Source organism: Capricornis sumatraensis, chromosome 14, assembly GCF_032405125.1.
Source record: "Capricornis sumatraensis isolate serow.1 chromosome 14, serow.2, whole genome shotgun sequence".
Classification (NCBI taxonomy): domain Eukaryota; kingdom Metazoa; phylum Chordata; class Mammalia; order Artiodactyla; family Bovidae; genus Capricornis; species Capricornis sumatraensis.
Genome location: NC_091082.1, coordinates 23,921,540 through 23,932,320, shown reverse-complemented (window position 1 = coordinate 23,932,320; position 10,781 = coordinate 23,921,540). Strand labels below are relative to the sequence as shown.

At 34.2% G+C, this 10,781-nt stretch overlaps 1 non-coding gene across 1 annotated transcript; it reads left to right on the top strand.

Moving 5' to 3' along the window:
* Positions 1-3,686: 3,686 nt before the first annotated feature.
* Positions 3,687-3,793, top strand: LOC138090935 (U6 spliceosomal RNA). The gene has a single exon (XR_011145906.1). It is a non-coding gene; the product is annotated as a U6 spliceosomal RNA (small nuclear RNA).
* The last annotated feature ends 6,988 nt before the right edge of the window (positions 3,794-10,781 follow it).

Here is a 10,781-nt window from a genome sequence, read left to right as displayed (position 1 = left end):
TCTCCATAGACTGCAATTTGCTTTCCAAGTTATCACAGGTGGCAATTACATCAACTTTATTCAATGATGTAAGAAAGATCATAAGTCATCAAGTCTGTGTTCATTATTCCCTTGCTATCCAATGCCAAATAGCAAGCTATTGACATATATTTTAAGTTTTGTTTTAGCAACACTCCAATTTCACAATTCCATTAATACTTCACGTATTATATATGTGAAAGGCTAAGCTAGTATAACAAAGATACCACAAAATAGAGTTATTTACATAATAAAGATTTAATTATGTTTTCATCAAGGTCTCATGAAAATCTGGTGATAGCTGTAGTAGCCACTGGATCCACAGCAAGCAATAGCCCTGTAATAATGTCCTTCATCCCATCATGCCTCTTCTATCTCTGGTTTCACTAAGATTGTTGTCATTATTCAGACAATGAAAAAAAAACAAATACATGATCCAAGCAATGCACTTGGCAATATACTCAAGAAGCAAAAGGATAGAAACAATAACAACAACAACAACAAAACAAAATCAAAATAAGTAAATGGGGTCTCAGTAGCAGTATGACTAATGACATACAATCACTATTAAAGTTCATAACTTGCTACGGGGGAGATATTTATTAGTGACTGAATATTCATATGCCCCTCCATATTTCTTAGCATCTTTGCAGAAATGTTTGCCTATGGGAACAATTATGACCAATAGGAAAATTAGAAATCATTCTGCTTCATCCATGGAGAAACATTTAGAGGACTATACTTGAAACTGTAATTTGCTTTGGTTCTGGTGTATTGGACCTGAGATGGCAAAGTAGCAAAAAAAAAAAAAAAAAAAAAAAATCCAAGTGGTCCTGATTACTGAGTTATCACATGACTTATTCATGTCATGGACAGTCATCAGAAATATACCAGAGTTTGTAGGTGGTTCAGATGATACAGAATCTGCCTGCAAAGAAGGAGACCTAGATTCAATCCTTGGGTCAGAAGATCGATCTGTGGGTTGTGAAGGATTCACATTTTTGTCATGATAAATTAGCCTGATAAATCTGTGCTGATTTATAATGTCTTTTTGGAGTTTTGTATATAATCCTCTTTTTCTATGGTTTTTCTTTGTGTTTTGCCTTTGATTGGACTGATGTTTTACCTTAACTTTTTTCCTGTATACTGCTGAATATTTTCATTTATTTTTAAAGGTTATGATAAGAATTTCACATGAATATTGAACCTAGTAAAATCTAAAGTATAAATAAATCATTATTTTAATTGTCTTCCTGAACATTTTTGGAGTACTTTAAAATATTTTAATTCTAGTGAATTTTCTACAGATTACAATTTAGTCTTCTCATATTAGTTATATTTTAATACTTGTTATTTTTATGCTTTTTTATGCAGTTAATGATTATGCAATTTTTAAATTTCCCTAAATTTTCCTTTGGTTATTATTGATTCTTGCCTATCAGTCCATCCTTTCTGGTATTACATTCCTTCTTCTTGAAGTACAGTCTTTAATTATCTGATAGTTTAGGTCATTTGATAATAAACTCTATCTCGCCTTTCTTTTTTTCCCTGAATATATTTATATTACAACCTCATCCTAAAATAAAATTCCCTGAGGTTAAACCTTTAGGTTAAAAGATATTTTCTATCATCATTAAACTTACTTTTCTTTCTGTTTGCCCTATTTTTCTTCATCTCTTATTAGTTTCATTTTTTAATATAAAATTTCCATATTTCTGGATCTTTTAAAGATCTTTACTTTATCTTTGATCTTCTGCAGTTTCACTGAAATGGTTTTTGTGAACTTTTATTTATTTTGCTTGTATTTACTGAGTTTTCTCAAATCAAAATAAAAATATATGACCAAGCTTTATACTTTGATCATTATTCCCATTACCATTTGACGCCATTCTCCTTTCCCTGGGATTCTGATTGGATGTGTAGTATAAATATTTTCTCTATTCTCCGTGTATCAACATTTCTATCACATCTTTCTTCTGTAGATCTTATGAGATCTCAGATCATTTCTGAGTCATTTCTTCCTATACATGATCTTTCAGGTGTTTCTTGTCTACTATTCTCTTTCCCCATTTGGTTTTTTTAATTCAGTTTCATTATGTATGCATATATTGAGAAGTTTTATTTGATTATTTTCTCCTATGCCTGATGAACTTTATAGTCTATCTTTCCTATGCTTCCTATTTTATCCCAACATATACATTCAACTGATCTTCAACAAGAGTGTCAGTTCAGTCAGTCAGTTCAGTCACTCAGTCATGTCCAACTCTTTGTGACACCATGAATCGCAGGACGCCAGGCCTCTCTATCCATCACCATCTCCTGGAATTCACTCAAACTCACATCCATCGAGTCGGTAATGCCATCCAGCCATCTCATCCTTGGTCATCCCCTTCTCCTCCTGCCCCCAATCCCTCCCAACATCAGAGTCTTTTCCAATGAGTCAACTCTTCACATCAGGTGGCCAAAGTATTGGAGTTTCAGCTTTAGCATCATTCCTTCCAAAGAACACCCAGGACCAATCTCCTTTAGAATGGACTGGTTGGATCTCCTTGCAGTCCAAGGGACTCTCAAGAGTCTTCTCCAACACCACAGTTCAAAAGCATCAATTCTTTGGTGCTCAGCTTTCTTCACAGTCCAACTCTCACATCCATACATAACCACAGGGAAAACCATAGCCTTGACTAGATGGACATTTGTTGGCAAAATAATGTCTCTGCACAAGAGTGTCAGTCAGGTGCATATAATGTGAAAATGGTAGTCTCTTCAATAAATGGTGCTGGGAAAACTGGATTACCATATACAGAAGAATGAAATTGGATTTTTGTCTCATGCCATATACATAAACCAACATAAGATAGATGAGCATTTTAAGCATAAGATTTGAAATTATAATACTAGAATGAAACATTGGATAGATATAGTCATCTTTTCCATGCAAACTATTTTTCCTCATTTTTGTTATAGTCTACTTAGTACTGAACATGTTTCCATTTTTATTTTACTTTGTAGGGAAAGGCATTTTACTTCTCTTTAGAAAATCTTTATAAACAATTGAATGTTTGCCATAAAATTGAGGACAAAATTTTGAAAGAGTGGAAATCCATTTTAAAGAGTTAGCAAATACAGGTTGCACTGAAATATTTTAACAATAATTCAACTATTGCAAGTATAATTGATGCTCCAGCTTTAGTTGCATAGCTTTTTGTTTTAAAGTGTTTAGTGACTATATATTATGACCATATATCATACATTGTGGGATTAATTGTAAGTAACATTAAAAAAGTCTTGGTTCAAATTCTCCACTCAAAGGATTTGAAAAATTAGGACATAGACATTAGTAACCATATCACACGATAAAAATGAGCAGCATAATTTGACAAAAATAAATAGGAAAATTTTGAAATATAGGCTAAATTAGTGAGTTCATATGGACAAAAAAGACTCACCTTCTAGAGAAATGTAAATAGACAAAAAAATAAACAAATGGGACCTAATTAAACTTAAAGTTTTTGCACAGCAAAGGAAATTATAAATAATTGAAAAGCAGCCCTCAAAATGGGAAAAAGTTATAGCAAATGAAACAACTGACAATAATTAATTTCCAACTATACAAGTATTACATGTGACTCAATACCAATGAAACAAACAACCCAATCAAAAGTGGGAAAGTGTTCACTTCATCAACACATGTACTAAAATTGAAATAATACAGAGAAGATTACCATGGCCCCAGCATAAGAATGACAAGCGAATTTGCAAAGTGTTCCATAGTTAAAAAAAAAAAAAAAAGTGGCAAAGTGACTTAAATAGATACTTATCCAAAGAATACATACAGATAGCTAATAAACACATGAAAAGATGTTCAATATCACTCGTTATTAGGGAAATGCAAATCAAAACTACAATAAGTTATCCCTTCACACTAGTCAGAATGGCCATCATCAAAAATGTCTGCAAACAATAAAGGCTGGAGATAGTGTAGAGAAAAGGGAACCCTCTTGCAATGTTGGTGGGAATGTAAATTGACATAGCCACTATGGAAAACAGTAGGGAGAGCCCTTAAAAAACTAGGAATAAAACCACCATAGGACCCAGCAATACCATTTTTAGGCATATACCATTAGGAAACCAAAATTGAAAAAGACAGATGTACTACAAAATTCATTGCAGCACTATTTACCATAGCTAGGACATGGGTGCAACCTAGATGACCATCAACAGATGAATGGATAAAGAAATGTTGGTACATATATGCAATGGAATATTAAACTTAGTCATGAAAAGGAATGAATTTGAGTCAGTTCTAATTAGGTAGATGGACCTAGAGTCTATTATACAGAGTGAAGTAAATCAGAAAGAGAAAAACAATATCATATACTAATGCTACTAATGCATATACATGGAATTTAGAAAGATGGTACTGATAAAATTATTTGCAGGGCAGCAATGGATACACAGACTTAAGGACACAGTGTGGAGGAGGGAGGAAGGAGAGGGTGGGATCTATGAAGAGAGTAACATGGAAACACACGTTACCATATTTAAGACAAATAGCCAATGGGAATTTGCTATTTGACTCAGTGAACTCAAACCAGGGCTCTGTAACAACCTAGAGGGGTGGGATGGGGAGGGAGGTTCATGAGGGAGGGGCCATATGTATACCTATGGCTGATTTATGTGATGTTTGGCAGAAACCAACACAATACTGTAAAGAAATGATCCTTCAATTAAAAATAAATGTTAAAATTAAAAAAAGAAAAAGAAAAAAAGCAAGGAAACAGCATCAGTCCTGTGTACTTTGGAATTCAGGTGGGATTTAAACAAGTGTTGGACAAAGGAGAAAATGAACTGCTTTGAGTTAGAAAAGGTTGGAAATGAAATAAAAAAAAAATGTTGGATTTATATGAGGATAAATAATAGTAAAATCTAATAAATCAGGGAAGAATGCTGACTATGAAGACAGAGCCATACATGACCTTGAGCAAATGCACAATAGTTGTAAAAAACAAGGAACAATTAAATTAAACATGTGTCAACTGAGTGACTGTTTTGTGCCAAACATTTTACTAGGTTCAGAGTTTAGATTGATGAATGAAAAAATCCATACTCTCCAAGGGGTAGAAATCTAAACCATGAGCTAAAGAAGTAAATCACCAATTACCAAACAGCAGGATAAATGCTTACACAAATTCAGTAGTTGCTTAGGAGCCATAGAAGAAAGTGCATACCTCCACAAGTAGGCTTAAGTATATATGATTGTTATTTCTATTAATGTTAATTCACTGTGGTACAGTCAGCATTCAATAATATTTTTTCTAAGGCTTTTGGTATTTGGAGCTTACATTACTTAGGGTAACAGAATATCTCAGAATATTTGGCATTACAGTAAGTGTTTAGTGTATCCCAAAGATGGAAATGATTTTAAAGAAGAGATACCTGAAAAAAAAGGGGGTTGGAGAACAAAAGGAGGAGAAAGAAAAATAAGAGAATATGTAGTGCACTCGACAGAGTATAAAATGTAGCTAAAATAAATAGGACCATGATATTTATGCCTTACTGCTATTCTGCAATAACTCATAATATTTACTGATAAATTAAATCATTTATCCATGCATACACATGCAGATTGTACATATGCATATCTGTATATGTGCATGCGTGTACCCACGGTGACACTCATACATATATAATACTCCATTCATTCATTAGTCTGTTATCAATTTACTGATACATTCAAATATTTATTCATAGAACTTGTGTTATATTAGGAGTTTTATATATATTAAAGAAGGCTGAGGACCGAAGAATTGATGTTTTCAAACTGTGGTGTTGGAGAAGACTCTTGAGAGTCCCTTGGACTGCAAAGCAATCAAATCTGTCAATCCTAAAGGGTATCAACCCTGAATATTCATTGGAAGGACTGATACCATAGCTCCAATACTTTGACCACCTGAAGTGAAGAGCTGACTCATTGGAAAAGACCCTGATGCTGAGAAATATTGGAGGCAGGAGGAGAAGGGGACAACAGAGGATGTGATGGTTGGATGGCATCACTGATTCAATGGGCATGAGTTTGAGCAAACTCTGAGAGATGGTGAAAGACAGGGAAGCCTAGCTGCAGTCCATGGGGTTACAAAGAGTTGGATGCGACCTAGCAACTGAACAGCAACAAGGAGCTTTCTTTATTTTTCCTATTTTAATTTTAATAAGGTATGAATGTATTGACCTTAACAAAAGAGTTAGTTATTTTACCAACAAAAGTCATTTATTCTGGAATAGGAGAGAATTGCAATTCGGGACAAGCAAACTATGGTGAACCATGGTAACAAGTTCTGAGAACAGAGGAAAGGGGCTTGCTTTGCAGCAGTCCCCAACCTTATTGGCACCAGGGACTGGTTGCGTGGAAGACAACTTTTCCATGGACTGGAGTTAAGGATGGCTTCAGGATGATATAAGAGCATTACATTTATTGTGCTCTTTATTTCTATTATTTTTACATCAGCTCCACCTCACATCATCAGTCATTAGATACTGGAGGTTGGGGACTCCTGCTTTATAGGACAAACGAAAAAAAATGAGGATGGCTGTGATTGTTCATTGGCCACAAATGCTTGGAATCTTGTTGCAGTGCATACATGCTCACTCAGTTGTGTCCAACATTTTGTGACACCATGGACTGTAACCCACCAGTCTCCTCTGTCCATGGAAATTTCCAGGCCAGAATACTGCAGTGAATAGCCATTTCCTACTCCAGGGGTTATTCCCGACACAGGGATTGAACCTAAATTTCCTGTGTCTCCTGCAATAGCAGACAGATTCTTTACCACTGCACCACCTGGGAAGTACTATTATTACACGGGGGCAGAAGGAAATCTTTCTACTGGGGTATGTAAGCTGTGGTGAGTGATGCATGCATAGCGGCTCTTGTTTCTTTTATTCATTTTCAAAATGACTGATAAAAATTGTATATATTCAGGTTGTGTAAGTTTACTAAGGTGTACATTGTGATGATTTGATATATATATGTATATATATATATATGTATATATAAGAAAGATTGACTTTAGTTAGTTAATGTTTGATAAAATTACTTATGAAACCATTTTGTCCTTGACTTTTCTTCATTGGGAGATTTTTAATTAATATTTTAATCTCACTCATTATTTGCAGGTTCATATTTTATATTTCTTAAGGATTCAGTCTTGGTAAGCAGTATGTTTCAAGGATTATATTGATTTCTCTATATTATTCAATTTTTCACTTATGCTTCTTCATAGTAGTCTTGACCCTTTGTATTTCTATGGAATCATTGTAATGTTTCTTTATATATATATATACTTTTATTTATTTTTTATTTTTTTAATTTTTAATTTTTTAAATTTTTATTATTATTATTATTTTACTTTACAGTACTGTTTGGTTTTGCCATACATCAACATGAATCTTCCACAGTGTACATAAGTTCCCACTCCCCCTCCTACCTCCCTCCCCATACCATCCCTCTGGGTTATCCCAGTACTTTTATTTAAATCATTCTCCCTCTTTTTTCCTTAGTCAAGATAAAAGTTTATAAATTGTGCTTATATATTTAAAAAACAGTTTTTAGTTGTGTTGTTCTCTTGTACTGTTTTCTAAATTTTTGTTTAATTTACTTGTATTCATTTTAAAATTTTTCTTTAGTCTGCTATGAACTCAATTTGTTCTTATTCTAGTTCCTTAAATTATAAAATTAGATGTTTGAAAGCTGTTTTTTTCTTTGTTTCTTAATGTATACATTTATCTCTATAAACTTCCCTCTTTCTACTGCTTTTGCTGCATTCCATGTTTCCATATTTTGTATTTCCATTTTTGTTTGTCCCAAGATATTTTTTTGATTTTCCTTTTGGTTCTCTTGTGATCCATTGCTTGTTCAGAAATGTGTTGTTTAATTTCCACTTAATTAGGATTTTTCCAATATTCTGTTTTTTATCATTTTTAAATTTTATAACATTGTAGCTATAAAGAATGCTTGATATAATTTCAATTTTCTTAAATTTGTAAGACTTGTTTTGTATCTTAATTTATGACCTATTCTGCAGAATGTTTTATGTGCTCTAGAGAAGAATATGTATTCTGTTGCTGTTTTGAACATGTTTGTTAGTCTATCATATCATTCAGTGATGGTTTTCTCATTGGTTTTCTGTCTGAATGATCTGTACACTAATAAAAGTGGAATAATCAATCCCTCTACTGTTGTTTTCTTTCTGTTTCTCCCTTCAGTTCTATCAATTTTTGTTCATGTAGTTCAGTGATAATGTTCTGTTATCTTGATAATTTGACTGCTTTATCATTATACTGTGATTTATTTGTCTCTTGTGACCCATGGAAGTCAGTCTACTTGTGGAAAGTTATTGTATATAAGTATAGCCACCACTGTTCTGTTTCTATTTGCATGGAACACTTTTTTCTATTACTTCAGTTTCAACCTGAGTGTGTCCTTAAGATTAAAGTGATTCTCTTGTAGGGAACATATTGTTGGATCTTGTTATTTTTAGCCTTTCAATTAGTCTATGTCTTTCAAATGTGGAATTCAATCCATTTACATTTAACATGATTATTGATAGATATTGATATGAAATTACTATTTTCATTGTATTGTTTCTTTTTTGACAGCTTTAAAGTACCTTTCTTACTTTCTTCTTATCTGTTGTCTTCCTTTGTAATTTATTGATTTTTTAAAAAAGGATGCACATTGATTCTTTACTTTTTTGAATCTATTAAGTGTTCTTACTTTGCAGTTTTTAAAGAGGTTAACACAAAATATCTTATAGCTGCAGTAGTCCACATTAAGTTGATATAAACATAATTTCAACTATGTATAAAAACTGTACACATTTATCCCTCCTCTCATTTTATACTACTGATGTCACATTTTGCATCATTCAATATTGTGCGTGCAGTTTTACAAACATTGCCTAATTTATTTTTTATCTCTTTGTAGTGATATCTATTGAAATTGTCACTTAACAGAATGCAAACATATTAAGTATATTCCTAATTTCATTCATCTATTATGTTGATTTTCACTATGGCTCCAAAATCCATTCTGTGACTTATTCAGTAATTCCTTTTTTTTTTTTTTTAAGTTTAGTGTTTAGTGTAAAATAGTATAAACTACATTTTTAATGTCTTTCTAGCATACCTGTTTTATTACAGTCACTTATTACTCACGAAATAATATACCCTTTAGATATGCTGCTGCTGCTGCTAAGTCACTTCAATCTTGTCTGACTCTGTGCGACCCCATAGATGGCAGCCCACCTAGCTCCCGCCTCCCTGGGATTCCCCAGGCAAGTGGGTTGCCATTTCTTTCTCCAATGCATGAAAGTGAAAAGTGAAAGTGAAAGTGAAGTCGCGTGTGACTCTTAGCGATGCCATGGACTGCAGCCTACCAGGCTCCTCCGTCCATGGGATTTTCCAGGCGAGAGTACTGGAGTGGGGTGCCATTGGCTTCTCTGTTATTTAGGTATACCTGGGATTTCTTTGGAAGGAATGATGCTTAAACTCCAGTACTTTGGCCACCTCATGCAAAGAGTTGACTCATTGGAAAAGACTCTGATGCTGGGAGGGAACGGGGGCCGGATAACAAGGGGACGACAGAGGATGAGATGGATGGATGACATCACTGACTCGATGGACATGAATCTGAGTGAAATCCGGGGGTTGGTGATGGACGGGGAGGCCTGGTGTGCTATGATTCATGGGGTCGCAAAGAGTCGGACACGACTGAGTGACTGAACTGAACTGAACTGAATTTTAATAATGGAGAAGGCAATGGCAACCCACTCCAGTACTCTTGCCTGGAAAATCCCATGGACGGGGGAGCCTGGTAGGCTACAGTCCATGGGGTCGCTAGGAGTCGTACAGGACTGAGCAACTTCACTTTCACTTTTCACTTTCATGCATGGGATTAGGAAATAGCAACCCACTCCAGTGTTCTTGCCTGGAGAATCCCAGGGACAGAGGAGCCTGGTGGGCTGCTGTCTATGGGGTCACACAGAGTCGGACATGACTGAAGCGACTTAGAAGCAGCAGCAGCAATTTTAATAAGATGAATTCATATTTTAAAAAGATTTGAAATTTGAAAATGGCTAAAATTAATTTAAAATGAATTTTATTTTCTAGTATGGATATATTACCTTACGCTGTGGGTAAGGAGGTGTACAAACTCGGATATGAGCCTCCCTCTGTGCTAGCCTTGGATGTTAATTATGAGGTTTCTTGTAACTTTTGTATAGCTGTTAGTATTGCTTTATGAAGATTGGTTAACCAGTATATATGTCTGTTTAACTACAAATTTTCACTAAAAAAATCTACAGATTTCCACTAAAGGTGAAGAGAATAGGGAGTTTACCCCTGACAACTTCTTAAATTTGATGAGTGTGTCCTTTCTTACAGGACTATGGTAGATTGCATTTTTTTTCCTTACTCCTCCATTCATATAATCTTTTATTGTCCTCTAGGCCCTTTGGCTTGCTTTGCCAGTGGAATATGATAATGACATACATTTTACCTGATAAAACACTTTGAATATGCCTGCATGATTTTATTTGCCTTCTTGCATCCTTTAAAAGTTCCATATGATCAGGGTATCTCAAGGAACCACTGAGCGTCAGTCTGAGTCTTACAATAAACACAGTTAACTCACAGATGTATGAGCAAAAAATAAAGATTTGTTGCTGAAATCTATGAAATTTTCTAAGTGATTATTATGAAACATCATG